This window comes from Mustela nigripes, chromosome X (assembly GCF_022355385.1).
Source record: "Mustela nigripes isolate SB6536 chromosome X, MUSNIG.SB6536, whole genome shotgun sequence".
Classification (NCBI taxonomy): domain Eukaryota; kingdom Metazoa; phylum Chordata; class Mammalia; order Carnivora; family Mustelidae; genus Mustela; species Mustela nigripes.
The window spans coordinates 28,150,097-28,168,384 of record NC_081575.1 but is presented as its reverse complement, the minus strand read 5'-3'; positions in this window follow the sequence as shown (position 1 = coordinate 28,168,384).

The window sequence follows — 18,288 nt, the reverse complement described above, 5'->3', positions numbered from 1 at the left end:
TGGGCTTTTCACTTAATTCGAGTTAGCTTAAGGCTGAGTGTATATAGATAAATGATTTCATTACCTAAAATAATCTTGAGAAAAAATGGTCTCATTGGAGGATCACTCTTCGTGAACTATGGAGATGGGAATGGAGGTAATTTGCAATGGGGTGCAAATTCTTTTTTTCTTCTGTTTTCTGTTTTCCTTTTGAATTTATTCATTTGAGAAAAAGAGAGTATAGGAGGGCAGAGGAGAGAGAATCTCAAGTAGATACCCCACTGAGTGGAAGCCCCATGTGGGGCTCAATCTCAGGACCCTGATACCATGACCTGAGTCAAAATCAAGAGGTGGACGCTGAACACACTGAGCCACCCAGGTTCCTTCCTGCCTTACTTTGTACTACAGGATGAGTCTCCTTGTTTTAGATACTTTGCTCTATATCTTTTTGTACTTCATCATATAGCATTTCTTGTAACCATGTTATTTTATGTAAATTAGATGCTTATAAAATTAATTGAATTGTGTAGAAATCATGTTCTTAATCTAAGGGCAATAAATTACACATTTCCTGGATCTTACAACCATAGGATACAGGTATAAGTTTAGTTACCACTGGTAGTAAAAAGTGCTCTTTATATGTTTTTCCCTTGATGATTTTTGATACAACATATAATATTAGTAAGCTTTGTTGTGATGCATTTAAACTCTTAACTGAGTGATGTGTCTCAATTTAATTAAATTGCTTCATTCAGATGTAATTTTTTAAGAAATAACTAAGTTTAGGCTGTCCCCTTCCCAAAAAGAGAGAAATAACTAAGTTTATTTCTATCCTTGTAAATTGCAAATTCTTCAGGATGATTGAGGTTCATGTTGTTTTCTGAACTTCACATTTTTTCCCCTTGAATACCATTTAGGAACCAACTTAGTGACTTTCCACTTTTTTTTTTTTTTTTTGTAAATGAAAATTCCAATTTTTTTAATGGAAGGGACTTGTATTTTAATGAAAGAGTGCCTTTGCTCCTCTCTGATACACAGTTCCAGGGGGATTAAATCATAGAGCTCTGATTAAAAATACCTGCTCCTGAGGAATAGTGTTTCCTGCTGAGAGAGCTTTGCTGTGCATGGAAGAGAATTTATAACCCCATACTTGGAGCTTTGTCTTTATTTCATCTGGGAGGTAACCTAACACTGGATAAAAATGGATCTGCATAAATGTGAACAGGGAGATATTTTGTGCTACTTATTCAACCTAAATTTATTATGTATATATGTTGTGTTGTAACCATGTGGGATTTCATACTTTGACAGTGAACATTAACCCTGTGTTCATTCTACATGCGGAAAGTTCTCTTTCTTTCCTAGGTAAAACCTTGATTTTGTTTTTTATCTAGTAGACTGATTGATATTACATTTTTGGTCAGGTGGGAAATGCTCTCTGCTCAATTGATTTTTTTTTAATTTTTTAAAAATTTTATTTCAGTTTTTCAGTGTTCCAAGATTCATTATTTATGTACCCCACCCAGTGTTCCCTACAATATGTGCCCTCCTTGATACCCATCACCAGGCTCACCTATCCCTCCAACCCCACTTCCCTCTAAAACCCTTGTTTCTCAGAGTCCACAGTTTCTCATGGTTCCTTTACCCCTCTGATTTCCCCCAGCTCACTTCTCTCTATCTCCCCATGTCCTCCATGTTATTTGTTATGCTCCACAAATAAGTGAAACCATATGATAATTGACTCTCTCTGCTTGACTTATTTCACTCAGCATAATCTCCTCCAGTCCCATCCATGTCGATGCAAAAGTTGGGTATTCATGGTTTTTGATGGAGGCATAATACTCCATTGTATGTATGGACAATATCTTCTTTATCCATTCATCCATTGAAGGGTATCTTGGTTCTTTCCACAGTTTGGTGACTGTGGCCATTGCTGCTATGAACTTTGGGGTACAGATGGCCCTTCTTTTCACTATATCTGTATCTTTGGGGTAAATACCCAGTAGTGTAATTGCAGGATCATAGGGTAGCTCTATTTTTAATTTCTTAAGGGATCTCTCTGCTCAATTTAATTGAATACTATTCTCATTTTTTATAAGATTGTGATTTGTGACTGTTTCTTCATACTCTTAGGTACATCAGTGAAAAACAACTTGATTTTTAGCTATCTAGATTTAAAGTGAAAATGAAAGGAAATGAAAGAGAAATTATGAGAGGAGGAACAGGGCATACTAGAGGTAAAAACAAATGAGGAATTGTTGCCAGCATACTTATTTAATTACTATAACATCTATGATTCTTTCTACCAAATAAGATAAACTACGAGCAATAGTAAGTCTGAGCTAAATTCAAAATCTTTATTTGTCCCCGAAATGAAGAGTAATTGTTGCCATAGACATATTTTATTTGTATTTATTAAGGATTTCTGTACATACAAACTGTTATATGTGACATGGTAAAATATTAAATTGAGAAAATATTTCTTTCCATCATTCTAATCTAATCATGATCTTCCTCTACATCATTTCTTTACGGTGCCAAAAGAGTTAAATGTATATTTTTGCCTTCAGGACAACTGATCTCTGAAGAAAACATTGAATTAAACTTTAACATGTATTAAATATCATTAAAAAAATCACACCCATTTGCTTAATTTTGATTAATCAGTCCTTCATCTGTTTTTGTCTTCCTCCTTTGAACTTCCAAATAACTTTACTTCTTTTAGTTTTATCATCACTTTGTATCACATATTTATTTTTTCTCTTTTCTTATTTTTTCCACCAGATGGTAATTCCTATTATCTGTCTGAATCTCCTAGACAATACAGTGCAATGTTACTGGTCTCATAGGAGATATATAAATGACGTACGGTATATATCATATATAACAAATATATACTAATAAGAAAGAAGTAATATATGGGAAGTCTATATAACTTTCACACATTTCTTCATTTCTTATATGGTGAACTTCATATTCTTAATATCTTCACAGGAGTGGATGAGGCTCACCAAAATTATGCAGGGTAATCTGCTTGACTAACTCTCAACTCATTGCAGATGTTAACCATAATTGTAAAATACTTTCACAGCAACACTTACATCAGGGGACTCTACAGTCTAATCACATTTGCACATGAAATTTATTAAACACATACACACACAGACACACAACTGAACCTTGCAAAACCCAGAGATTAGGAACAGCGATTCCCCCCATGCAGTCTAAAGTTTAGATACAACTTTTTTTTTTTTTTTAAGATTTTATTTATTTATTTGATAGAGAGAAATCACAAGTAGACGGAGAGGCAGACAGAGAGAGAGAGGGGAAGCAGGCTCCCTGCTGAGCAGAGAGCCCGATGCGGGACTCGACCCCAGGACCCTGAGATCATGACCTGAGCCGAAGGCAGCGGCTTAACCCACTGAGCCACCCAGGTGCCCCTAGATACAACTTTTGATTCCCTCCAGTATTATCTATTAATAGCCTCCTGTTGCCTGGAAGCCTTACCATTAACATATGTAGTAGATTAACACATCTTTTGTATATGTATTGTTTAAACTATATTCTGATCATGTAGCAAACTAGAGAAAATAAAATCTTATTAAGAAAATTATAAGGAAGGGATAATATATTTGTAGTAGTATACTGTAAAAAGTTTATGTATTAGTAGACCTATCCTTTTGAAACCAGTATTGTTTAAGGCTAAAGTGTGTGTGTTGGGGGTGGGGGATATGCAACAGCAGAGGGAGATTACAAAGCATTTGTTTACAATATTGTGGAAACTGACTAAGCAATTCCTAAATCCTGAGGACAGGGACGAAGGGAAGATTGTGAAAAGGTTTGAATATATGGTCATGGGCTGACTCTCTCGTTCACAGACAACATTTCTTTTCTCCCCTGATGAAACCTCAGTCCTCCTTTTAAGTTCTTCCGAAAGACTCAGACAGACCCAGCTAAATTACCTACAGATGCTAATCTCCCTTAAAAGTGAACTGATTAGGGACTTCTATTCTTCCTAAAAGATGTCTTTTTTAAAAATTATTTGTTTGTCAGAAAAGAAAGTGCATAAGCAGGGTGAGCAGCAGGCAGAGGGAGACGAAGAAGCAGGCTCCCTGAGCAGGGAGCCTGATTCACAGCTCGATCCCAGTACCCCGTGATCACAACCTGGGCAGAAGGCAGATGCTTCACCGACTGAGCCACTCAGGTTCCCCCTTCTGCAAAATATCTTAAGAGTAACATCCATTCAGTGTTTGATTAGTTGAGTCTATTAATCAATTTAAATCAATGAATTAATTAAATCGGTTATAATTAAATTGACATAAAAATCACACTGCTAGGAATCAATAAATAAATATTTGAGTGAAAAACTAAATGGATAAAAATGCTTATTTCAAATTAATGATTTAATGCTTTCCAAACTAATACACTGAGTATGCTTTACTTCCAATTTTCAAAAGGCAGTGGGAATCTAATTGGTGCACATGCCTCTCGTGCTTTATAGCACATGTATGTACTTAAACAATATTTGTTCTCCCACAGCTACTGTGAGTATCCTCAAGTTTTCTAGAAAGTTGACCATTGATAATGTGTTACTACCAGTGAAACAACTTATCCTTTTGTCTACTAAGTTGTACTATGTTGTGCCTGACTGAGTGTGTGGAAGAAGAGGTTTCTTAGGAGGGAGAGAAGGTGGTGATTTGGGGTAGATGGATTAGGATTTGATGGCTTTGGTCATGTTGCTTCCTCCTGTTATCTTCCAAATATTGAGTTTCACATTGTAAGCTATTAGCAAAACTCATCTCCTGGGAGGTTATACACTAAGAGTTAGCTTGTATTGTGCAATGCTTGAATTATGCCTTGGATACCTGCTATAGAAAGTCTGGGGAAAGAATCAGTGGGAGATTTGGTTATTAAAGGTAACTTTGAGAGCACAGTTTACATAGAACAGAGTAGGTCAGGCTATGCATTGTAATCGAAATGTGTGCAAATGGTGCAAATTCTCATAATCTTGAATGTTGTAGCTCATGTGACCACTAAAATTTCTCCATATCTGCAATAAGGCTGTTTTGGTTTCTTAATATTTGTGTACTCATTGGAGTAGCACTTTTAATTTTCTTCAAGAGCTTTTCTTTGCGTTCATAACATGGCTGTGTGGCAGAAGAGGCCAGGTTTCAGCCTATCTCGGCTTTTGAAATGCCTTCCTTGTGAAGGTTCACCATTTCTAGCTTTTAATCTGAGGTGAGCAATATGTCACTCTTCCTTTCGCTTGGACACTTAAATGCCATTGTAGAGTTATTCATTTACCTGCGTTCTTCATTATTAGATTTTCTCATAAAATAGGGAGGACAGAGGAGACGGAGAGAGGGAAAGGCCAGTCCATAGAGGAGGCAGAACACTCACATCTTTTGTCGATTAAGTTCACCATCTGATATGGGAATGGTTTGTGGCACCCTGAAACAATTAATAATAACACCATCAAAGATTGGTTGTTGACAGATCAACATAAGAAACATAATCATGTAAATGTTTGAAACATTGCAAGAATTGCCAAAATGTCACATAGCAGTAAAAGAACAAAATGCCATTGGAAAATTGTGGCTATAGACTTGCTGAATACATGGTTGCCCTAACATTCAATTTGTGAAAAATGAGTTACCTGCAAAGGACAATAAAACAAAGTATGCTTATATAGAGAAAGTATTACATTTTTATTTTCTACCTTGAAATTCATTGTCACAACAGTAATCAATCCAATTGCTGATTGTCTAGAGTAGTGCTTTTCAACTATAATATGTAAATGAATCACTTAAACATCTTGTTAAAATGCAGATTCCGATTTACTAGGTAGAAAATAGAGCCCGAGACTCTGTATCTCTAATAAACTCTTAGGAGATGCTGATGATGCTTGTCCATGGACCACACTTTGAGTGGCGTAGAATACAAATACGTATGAGTTTTCTAAGTGCCAGTCTCTGTGCAAGGGTATAATGGCTGAAAATTATAATTCTTAGTCCCTGCTCTTTTAGAGCTTAGAAGCAAATGTGTGTGGGGTGCCTAGGTGGCTCAGTGGGTTAACGATTCTGCTTTTGGCTCAGGTCACGATCTCAGTGTCCTGGGATTGAGTCCCACACGAGGCTCTCTGCTCAGTGGGGAGCCTGCTTCCCTCTCTCTCTCTGCCTGCTTCTCTGCCTACTTGTGATCTCTGTCTGTCAAATAAATAAATGAAATCTTTAAAAAAAAAAAAAAGAATCAAAGGTGTGTGTTTATGTGTTAGGTTAAGAAATGAATAGACCCGCAATCCTGAAATATTGTGTAATATTTTATCTATTTATTTATTTTTAATGTTTAATATTTTAACTAATAGTTTAAGGAGTTTTCTGGATAGAAGTACAGCATCAGATTTTATAATTTTTGTTCTGTGTTTTATGTCTAACCCTCCCTCAGCCAGAACAATCATATTCTCACTATCCTCAATTCTCTTCCTTTAGCCTCAGAAGCAGGGCTGTAATTGTGAGTTAGGTTTATTGTTACAGTTATAATTAGTATTATTCCATTTAATGTCTTCTACCATACACAAATAGGTATTATTATCCACTTTTTAAATCAAACTTTTTTTGAAGTTAAAATGTTATGACCAGAATGACCTAAAGTGTTTGTTTTCCATGTTTCAACAAAAATGGTCTAAAGTATGTTTTGGATTTATCTGTTATTCCCTGTACATCCCAACCCTATGTTTCTTGGTTCTCAATGTTCTCTACAACTGTGGGGAGGTTCAGGGTCATTAGTGGGGAAAGTCACATGGCTTGGCATATAATGTCACATGAGAAATAGGCAGTCTGTGAAACTGAAACCAAGCAGAGGTTATTTTCAAAGGGAGGCTTTAATTTTACGACATCTCATTTCACCATCACACTTGTTTTGAGAAGTTTAAATGGTGAGACTTTTGGTGTGGTCATGGAGAAATTCTCATTTAGGTTAAGATGTTTCATTATAATAAAATTATGGATTCACATGCAGGTTTTTTTTTTTAAAGGATTTATTATTTTATTTTTAAGAGAGAGAATGTGCGAGTGAGTGGGTGGGGGACAGAGGGAAGAGAGTCTTAAGCTGACTCCACACCTAGTGTGGAGCCCAGTGCAGGGCTCGATCTCACTACCCTGGTGTCAGGAACTGAGTTGAAATGGAGTTGGTTGCTTAAGGGATTGAACCCCATTGATCATGTTTTTGATGACAAGTCCAAGAGCTCTTTGCCTTGCCCTACATGCCAAGGATTTCACCTTTGCTTTTTTTTTTTTTTTTGAGTTTTGTAGTTTGAAATTCTATGGATCATTAAATTTTACAATCTGTTAGAGTTAATTGTTAAATAAGTTGTGAAGTTGAGGTTGAACAGAGGTTCATCTGTTTTCCTGTCATGTACTATTGCTTGAGCACCATTGTTGAAAAGCCTATCCTAACTCCATTAAATAGCTTTTGCAGTTTTGTTAAAAATCAGATGGGCATATTCATGTGGGTCTGTTTCTGTTTTTTTGTTTGTTCATTTTTTTTTTTAAAGTAAACTCTATACCCAATGTGAGGCTCAAACTTACAATCTGGAGATCAGGAGTTACATGTTCCACTCCCTGAACCAGTCAGGCACCCCTTTTTTATGGGTTCTTTATTCTGTTCCATTGGTCCTTCTGCCAATATCCCTGCCATGATTTCTTTAGTTGAGTAGTAACACTTAGTATCAGTTACAGTGGTACCCTTCCCATGTGATTCTAATTTTTCCAGATCATTTTGGTTATTCTGTGGCTTGAGTATATAAATTTTATAATAAGCTTCTCTGTGTCTACACAAATTTTGCCAGTATTTTGATATGGATTTTGGTAAGCCTATAGAACAATTTGTGGGGAATCAACATCTTCAGTATTCCAGTCCTTGAACACTGTATGTCTTTCGTTTTATTTTGTTCCTTGATTTCTTTCAGCTACATTTTCTAGTTTTCTTGAAACGAGTCCTGAATATGTTGTTAGATTTACACTTCAGAAGCTTTTCTGAGCACTTGTGATTGTGTTACAATTTAATGTTAGTGTCCATGTATTCTTTGCTTATGTAAGAAATATGTATAATACTTGCTATTTATCTTCTATCCTGTGACCTTGCTGAAAATACTTATACTAGCAGTTTTTTTTGTAGACTGCTTGGATTTTGTATCATGTCATCTGCCAGTACTGATAGTTTTATTTCATTCTCTTTTCTGTAGTTTGTAATTTTTCTTGCTCAATTTAAAAGTACAACTTCTAGCATAATGATTATTAAGAATAAGTTGTCCGAGTAGGCAGACTAGCTTTGCTCCCAATCCTCCTGGCAAACCATTTGTCTTTAACCAGCAAGTGTAATGTTAGAAGGCTTTGTGTATATGCTATTTATCAGATTGAAGAAGCTCTACTCTATTGTTATTTTTATGACTCTTTTTATCATGAATCAGTGTCGAATTTTATTATACGCTTTTGTATGTGGCAATTAACATAATCCTGTCATTTTTCTTTTTCAGTCTGTTAATATGGTGATTACAATGATTGATTTTCAAATATTAAGAGAATATTACATTCTTGGAATACAAATCAATTGTCAATGTGTGCAAATGTTTTTATACATCGTTGGTTTCTATTTGTTAATATTTGTTCAGGATTCTTGTATCTATGTTCATGAGAGATTATAGTACTTTATTTATTTATTTAGCATTGTCTTTTGTTTGATACCAGGTAAATACTGGCCTCATCATAAGACTTAGGAATTATATCTTCCTCCTTAACATTTTAGAAGAGATTTTCTATAATTTATGTTAATTCTTTCTTGAGGACTTGGTAGAATCTTTACTGAAGCCATCTGAGACTTCACATTTTGTTAGAGTTCTGGAATTAGAAATTAAATTTACTTAAGAAATTATGCAGCTATCTTTGTCATTCTTCTTCACATTAGGTCAGTTGTGGTAGCTTGTAATTTTCAAATAATTGATCTCTTATCAAGTAGCCAAATTTATATGTGTAGACTTATTTGTAGTATTTCTTTATTATTTTTGATGTGTGCAGATTCTGTAGTGGTAACTCCTATTTCAATCTTGGTAGTGGTGATTTATATTTCCCTACATTTTTTTTTTCTTTATCTGTCTTATTAGAGACTTACAATTTTATTGATCTTTTAAAAAAACCAACTCTGCTTCATTGATTTTATCTAATGTTTTTCCTCTTTCAATTTCATTGATTTCTGATTCCTATGCTTTCTTCTTCCCAAATGGTTGCATTATTTAGTGATATAAATATTTTTCCCAACACTTCCTTAGAAGTAGCTTACATATTTTGATATTTTGATTTTTTTCTTTTTTTAATGACTGTATTTATTTATTTGACAGAGAGAGAGACAGCAAGATTGGAAACACAAGCCGGGGGAGTTGGAGAGGGAGAAGGAGGCTTTCCCACAGAGCAGGGAGCCCGATGCAGGGCTGGATCCTAGGACCCTGGGATCATGACCTGAGCCGAAGTCAGATACTTATGGACTGAGCCCCCCAGGTGTCCCAATATTTTGCATTGTCACTTGTATTCTTTTCAGGGTATTTTTTATCCCCCTTGAAAAAGTTCTTAATTTTTTTAAGATTTCATTTTTAAGTAATCTCTGCACCCACTGTGGGGCTCAACCTCATAACCACAAGATCAAAAGTTGTATGTTCTACTGGCTGAGCCAGCCAGGTGTCCCGAGATAGCACTTTAGTCTGTGGATTACAGAAGCGTGTTGGATCATTGTAAAGTATGTGGTTATTTTCCTGTTATCTTCCAATTTTTACTTCTAAATTTAAACCCATTATATTCAGAGAAAACACTGTGTATGATATCAGTTCTTTTATATTATTTGTTGAGACTTATTTTATGGCCCAAGAGATTGTATATACTTTAAATGTTTTGTGGGTACTTTTTTATGCCTTTTGTTTTATTTTTTATGGCATAAATGGGACTCAGCCACTTTTAAAATTTTTAAAAAATTTTTTAATATTTAATATATTATTTGTTTCAGGGGTACAGTTCTATAACTCATCAGTTTTACCCAATTCACAGCGCTCACCATAGCACATACCCTTCCCAGTGTCCATCACCCAATGACCCATCCCTTCCATCCCCCTCTATTCTAGCAACCCTCCTGATTTCTGAGATTAAGAATCTCTTATTATGTTTGTCTCCCTCTCTGGTTTCATCCTGTTTCATTTTTTCCTCTCTTCCCCTGTGATCCTCTGCCTTGTTTCTCAAATTCTTCATATCAGTGAGATCATATGATAATTGTCTTTCTCTGATTGACTTATTTTACTTTTAATAATACTCTGTAGTTCCATCCATATTGTTGCAAATAGTAAGATTTCATTTTTTGATGGCTACATAATATTATATAGATAGATTGATAGTTCTATATCTATCTATCAATCTATCTATCTCACATCTTCTTTATCCATTCATCTGTTGATGGACATCTAGGTTCTTTCCATAGTTTGACTCTTGTGAACATTGCTGCTATAAATATCGGGGTGCACGTGCCCATTTGGATCACTCCATTTGTATCTTTAGGGTAAATACCCAGTAGCATAATTGCTAGGTCAGAGGTAGCTCTATTTTCAACTTCTTGAGGACTCTCCATACTGTTTTCCAGAGTGTATACATCATATACACATAAGTTTTTTTTTTTTTAATATATGGTTTTGTTTTTTTTTTTTTAAGTTTAAGAGTTTTTTTTTTTTAAGAGTTTATTTATTTGACTATTAGAGATCACAAGTAGGCCGAGAGGCAGGCAGAGAGAGAAAGAAAGAGGAGGAAGCAGGCTCCCTGCTGAGCTGGGAGTGAGGCTAGATCCCAGGACCCTGGGATCATGACTAGAGCTCAAGGCAGAGGCTTTAACCCACTGAGTCAACCAGGCACCCCTACACAAAACTTTTTAAAATATATTGATGTCATTACCAGTTATGAAGTATAGAATCTTTCCCTCCCTTGATCCCCCCCCATATAATTCATCTTAAGTAATTCTTCTATATACATTTAAAAGTGCATCATACAGTCTTATAATTTTTGTTTCAACTGTGTGATGTGATTTCGACAACTTGAGAGGAGATGAAAAATTCACCGTTATTACTCATATTTTTACATACTCGATCATTTCTTTATTTTCCTGTTCTAAGATTATTTCTTTTTATCATTTCCCTTTTGTTAGTGAACTTCCTTTAGGTATTCCTTCAGAGTAAGTCTGCTGGTGACAAACTTCATTTGACTTTATCTGAGAATGTCTTGATTTTCTCTTCATTCTTGAAAGATATTTTGGTAGATATAGAATTCTGCATTTATATTTCGTTGATTTTAGCACTTGAAAAATACCATGCAAATTCCTTGTAACCTCCATGGTTTTGCTCTTGAATCTATTATTGTTTTGTCTTCCTCCTAAGGCAATGTGTTGTTTAACTGTTTGCTTTCAAACTTGTTCTTCTTCTTCAGTTTTTAGAAGCCCGATTACTATGTGCTACGATGTCAGTTTCTTTGATTTTATCATTTTCAGGAATCTCTCAGTTTCTTGAATCAGTAGTGCCTTCTTCATATGATGAATTTTTTTTTAATTGAGTCCTTTACACTTTCAGTGTTGTACTTTTATATTCAGAATCTTATTTAAATCTTCTATTTTAGTTGACTTCCTTTTACCCCTTCCAACTGGAATGGGTAGGGGGGGACATTGAGGTAGGGGAGAGCTTTTATTGCCTTGGTGGGGTTGAAAGTCCTATATCTTTGTTCAGCCTTTTCTGACAATCTACTGGGTATATTGGGGTGTTTCATTACACCCTGACAATAGTGATAGTCTTGACTTAATCTTTGCTGATATTGGTAGTGTTTAGTTCACGCTTTATTCTGCGGTGTTTAGCTAGAGTAGAATTGTAACTGCCTGTTTCTTGTTTTATGAGGCTGCCTTTTTCATGGTCCTGTGGCTTGAGAGAATGAGATTGTGTTGTTGGCTTCTTCATCTCCAAGTGTGTGATATGTGAAAAAAAGAAGTCCAGTGAATTTGCCATTGTTTTGTTCCTCGTGTTCTGTGTTTTCTAGCTGGTCTTCTACCCTCCACTTCTCAAAGTTTTCTTGTTTGCTTTATTTCCATCTATCTGTGTCTGTCTGTCTATCTATCCATCTATCTATCTATCACGTCTAAGGCTGATAATTTTATCAATAGGAATAGGAAGTTTTGTTTTGGAAGTCCCTATTATGCATTTTATAAATGAAGAAATAGAGAATTAAAGGAGGTAACTAATTTACTTCAAGATAACAGAACTAATTAAGCAGAATTACTGGGCTTCTCTCTTCTTAATTTATCTTCATCTAACATTGTTATAAGCATACGATAATGCTAGTCTTCTCTCTTATTTTAGGCCTTTGAATTTTATCATCAACCAAAAAATGACAAAATAATGTTTGTTTCATACTTGCTTCTAGAACTACATGTTGTATTCTCAAAGGCCCAATTAGCCACTTATTGATCATTACTTATTTGCTTAATCATAAAATTATGATTTTAAAATTTTGAAAATTATTTTAATTTTTCTTTTTGAAGTTCAATCAGATGTCATCCTCCAGGCGAGTGTTTTAATCAGTTTGTATTTCTTCACTTTTATTTTAGTAAATTCTTTTTATGCATTGAAATGTTTTATTTCCTTGGTTTCAAAACACAGTTTCTTCAAGTATGTTCCCCTAGTCTATTTAGATTATAATGCCATTTATAAACTACACAGAAAACTTTTTGGGACATGCCCTTTCTAATGGTGAGTTAATAATACCATTTTCAGACATGAAAGACAAATCATTATGCATTTTTATTTCTGGGATGTGAAAGCCACTATAGTGGGTATGATCCTTCATGCCATCCTCTGTCATTTCCAAGTCAGTCCCAGAGAGGAATTTTGCTCTATGTACTTCTTGAAATACAGTATGAATCTATTAATGTTTTAGATTTATAACGTTATTTCTTACCTGCAGGATAGCAAATCAACTGTCATATATCTGTAGAGGAAAGTATTTTGTGTAATAAAGTAGAAAGAAGATACTCTCTTTGTTCACCCTTCTTTTTCCCATATTCAGTACCACAATTACTGCTCCCCCATCCTTTTCATCAGCTATTTTAAGTATACATCGAGTTCAAAAAGGATGTTAACTATGTGTTACTGAAGCTCAAAGGTACAAGAAGGCTTAAGGAAGTTTTAGATGGTAGCTTGGTAGTCAAAGTTTTATGAACAGGTTATAGCTGAGCTTGAAGCATTGATTCTCTTAGTATTGCCACGTAGGTCCTGGGATAGTCAAAGCCCCTAAGCTGATTAAGCTCTGGGTATAAGTAACATCTACATTTATCATAATGAAATTAATTTTAGAAAGCACTGATTTAGTTAGTTACATTCATAGAGGTCTCCTTCATTCCTTGATTCATTTTAGTTCATAAGCAGGATCTGAGGTAAGCGATTCAAATCTTATTTTAATATCTAAGAGAAATTGGGACATTTGAAATAGAATGGTAAACTTTGAGGTTATTCCTAAGTTTTCATAACATATGTTTTAGTATCACTTTTCGGGACAAAATACCAGACTGGTGTGGCAATATAGAGTATGGGATAAAAATAAAGTGCTACAGCAAGACAGATGGGATGGATTCCCACCTTGGGTGTTGTCTAGTAGAATAGAGCAGAGGCTAATGCTATTGTATTCAGAGTCACATTGGCCCAGGATTTGAATCCAAGGTTTAGCAATTACTAACTTGGGTAAGGTTTTTAACATTTTTCAATACTTTTTCTATCTCATTACTAACCTCTAAAATTATACTTATACTAGTAACATATGTCCTAACATCACTTTGAGATTAAAGGAGTTGATACACAGTGAGCACAAAGAACAGAACCTGGAATATAATAATATATTTAAGTAAGTATTGATATTTATAAAATGGAATTTTGGCTATCATTTTTAGCTAGATTGTAAAGACCACAGTATTTATGTTATGTGAAAGATTTTATGGTTAGAAGGGTAAAGCTAGTTACAGTGTTTCATTAAAGAGTGGTCCTTTTAGTCCTTTTAGGTGAGTGGAATGGGCTTCAACTGATGCTATGTATTAGAGGTTGTGTATGTATGTTCTGGAGAATGGGTGGTATTAGAGGGAAGCAATCACATTTTCATCTTTTCAGAGTTCTAATCAATTACATTGGTATAAGAAACCAGATTTCTAAACCAATTCCATTTATGGTACGCTATACTTAATTTTATAATTCATGATCCTAGGCATGAGTAACTGATCCCTATGAATGTTCTTGTTTTGAATTGTCACAATTATTATGTTGAAACTAAGTTTAGTATGTTGTTTTTGTGTATTTGTCACCAAGATACATTCTCCACAAGGTGTTCTTACATGCTTTGGTAAATGTCAGTTATTCCCAAAAGATAAACATTTCCAACCACAGTTTCAATGTTACCTGTTTGGCTAGATCTTAAATTCTAACTTGATCAGGATAAGGTAAAGATGAAGAATTGATTAGCAACTACAGCCAATAGTGTGACTCATTAAGTCTTTGCTACATTAATCTTGTGGGTTTGAATCATTATTGGAATTACCTAGAGTTAGCCTATTCAGTAAATCTTACCTACTAGAGAGCTCAACTCAGAAAAATACAGTTTAATGTAGAGATAAACATCACCCTATGTTGTGGTCATCTACAGTCTCTGGATTCACTGATTTTTCACTGGATTTTTTAAGCTTTCCCCCAGAACATATTTATATTTCTAGGCATTATATCTCAGAAAAACTAATGAAATTCTGGGGTGATTGGGAGATGGTTGAAAACAACAGAAACCACTTGTTTCTACTTATATTGAACCGTGGTATCTCCACACTTGGGATATGGCAAGAAATTACAAAGAGAGGTTGAATTGGAAAATTCAAAGTGGGGGAAAAAGTCGAAGTGGTTAAGATTTATGTAGAAAGAAAAACAAAATAATGGAAATAAGTCTTGGAAAAAACAGAACACTCAAGGAATGATGTGACAAGAGGTAACATACCTCTGTACCAAGATGTCTCATAGGCACATGGAAGTTATTATATCCTGGCTCTACTTAGTCATCTTTATCCTCAAATCTGTTTCTCCCTTATATTCTTTAGCTCAGTTGGCAGGACAGACATCTACCCAACCACCCAGCAAAGAAAACTCGAAGCTGTACAACTGGTCATTTTCATTCAGTCTTAACATCCAAACCATTGTCAAGTCCTGTCATTTTTACTTCCATCTTCTCTCTCGAAAGTTTTTTTAAACCAGTCGTTCTGCCAAGGATTTATTTTAGGATCTCTTTATTGTCTGACTTTTATATTAGTATAAAAGATTTACTTTTTTACTTTTAGTGTATTTTGTATCTCCTGTAGTTCTTTGTGTTGTTTTCTGTGATCTTTTTGTCTTTATTTTTACTATGCTTACTAAAGCTTTTTGGCCTCTTTTTAGAGGGGGAAAAAACCTCTTACATTTCTTAATGTTGCCACACTTTTCTATTTTATAATTTAAGTACCTCTCAGATTAACTTCATTAAATTCTTCTCTTACTCCCCAAAGGGTGATTTTATTGCTTTGTACTTTCTTGAGCAAAAATTGTATTTTCACCTTTGTTGTTTTATAATAAAGTCATTTGAAATAAATTTTTTTTTCACCTGAAACCAGTTTGGTGGCAAATCTTCTGAATTTAGAATTTTTGTTACAGTTTTTGTTTAAATTTTAAGTACTTCAAATATGCGGACAGTTTCAGAGAGAATATAATAGGAAACACAGTAATTCATAAAATCTTGTCATTATGCTGTATTTCCTTCAAATAGGTTTTTTAAAAAACGTAACATTTTTAAAAATCAGCTAAGGAGCCCTGCTTACCTCCTTCAAAACTTAATCTCCCTTCACACCTTCTGTTAGTATGAAATTCATGTTCATCTTCCACATGGCATGTTTTCATGCATTGACTATATGTTGAAATAACCATGTACAATATATAATGTTCTTTTATAGTTTTTATATCTATATAAATTGTACCATTTGGTAGATATGATTCAGCCACTCTTTTTAATTGCAATTTGTTTTTTGAGCTGTACCTTTCTTTATATGTGTAAATCTCATTCATTCATTTTAGTGGAGCTAGAGTATATGTTCATTAACCTGACTCAATTTATTGATAGATGTTTCTTTTTTTTTTTTTTTTTGAAAGGTACATTCTTATTTATACCCCATGTACACTTTGGAATTCCTCTAGGGTATACTTTCAGATATGAAATCGAAACTTCCTAAGTTATTGCCATTTCAACTTCAAAAGATTTTCTCAGATTATGGTAATAACACTTTTTAACCTTTTCAGAGGTATATGAGAATTCCCATTCTCTATTTTCGCACATCCTTACCAACAATAGTTTCAGGGAATTTATAAGACATTTTGTCACTATACAGATATGAAACAGTATTTCATTCTCTTTGTATTTTACATTTCCATCACTACTAGTGCAGTTATCAACCATTTGTATTTCATAGGCCATTCAGCTTCCTTTTCTGTGAAATTCCTGTTCATGTCATTTGCATATTCCCACCATCCCTCTACAACAAACTAATAACCTTCATTGTATTTATTTTGTATTTAAGAGAAAAGATACCATTATGCAAGATTCAAAAAAAGTAAAACTAGGTAAAAACAATACGAAAAATTCACTTAAGGCTGCTATACAGCTACTCTTGTTTTCAAGGAATCTCACTATTCCTAAATATAGTCCTTAATTGCCTTTTAAAAAACTGACTTTTTTCTTCCCTTTTGTGTATGTTGGCTCCTTCTTTTTCCCATGCCCTATCAAACGTGATAGAGTTCATAGATACTCTGTCTTTTTTTTTTTTTTTAAGATTTTATTTATTTATTTGACAGGGAGAAAGTTCACAATAGGCAGAGAGGCAGGCAGAGAGAGGAGGAAGCAGGCTCCCCGCTGAGCAGAGAGCCCGATGTGGGACTCGAACCCAGGACCCTGAGATCATGACCTGAGCCCAAGGCAGCGGCTTAACCCACTGAGCCACCCAGGCGCCCCCATAGATACTCTGTCTTTGGTGGGGCTTGTAACTCTTAGGAATTTTATTTTTATGCCTTGTGAATTCAAGTCTCTTTCTGCACTCAGGAAAACTTATGCTTTTGAAGGTTATTTGGCTTTTCTTCATTGTTAGTGTGAAAGCAACGATCTTCCCAGCTTCCTGTTGTCCTAGTGAAAGCAGAAGTCTCCATCTTCATTTTTGTCTGGTATTGCCTTTATTTAAATATAATTCACATACCTAAAGTTTACTCTTTTATAATGTACAGTTCTGTACAATATGTTCAGAGTTGTGCAGTCATTATCAGCATCTCATTCCAGAATATTTCTCTCACCCCAAAAGAAGCTCTATGTCCATACGTAATCACTGCTCATTTCCTCCAATCGCATCCCTCTAGCAACCACCCATCTATTTTCTCTTTATATAAATTTGCCTATTCTAGACATTTCATATAAATGGAGTCACACAACACATGATCTTTTTGTGTCTGAGTTCCTTCAACTCAGCATAGTCTTTTCAAGGTTCATCCTTTTTGTACCATGTATCACTATGTCACTCCTTTGTATGGTCAAATATTCTAGTGTATGGATATCCTATATTTCATTTGTCTAGTTATCAGTGAATGGACATTTGGCGTTGTTTCCAACGTTAGCTTTTATGTGTTATTCTTCTAAGAAAATTGTTTTACGAGTATTTCTGTAGACACGTTTCCATTTTGGGGAGAATATACCTATGAGCATAATTGCTGAACCAGCTGGTAGATATATCTAAGTTTTTTGGAGAAACTGCCAGATTGTTTCCAAAGTAGCTGACTCATCTTCATTTTTGTTGGATATTTTTTTCAGCATCCATATATCTAGGATGACAGGGCTTTTTTCTTCTTCTTCTTCTCTTGGTTTGAGCATTTTAAAGTTGTTGTTCCATTGTCTTTGAGCATTTATTGTATTGGATAGGAAGTTGCCACCATTCTTATGGGTTTTGCCTTTAAGACAAAGCATTTTTTTTGTAGATTTATGGTCCGTGAAGATGTTTATCTTGTTTTGAACATGAATTTATCTAATTTTGTCACATTCCTCCTTATCAGATCTCACAAACTTATTCTAAAAGGGACAGATTGTGAATATTTTAGGCTTTTCAGGCCAAATGGTCTCTGTTATAATTAGTCAGTTGCTGTTAACATAATACCTGTCA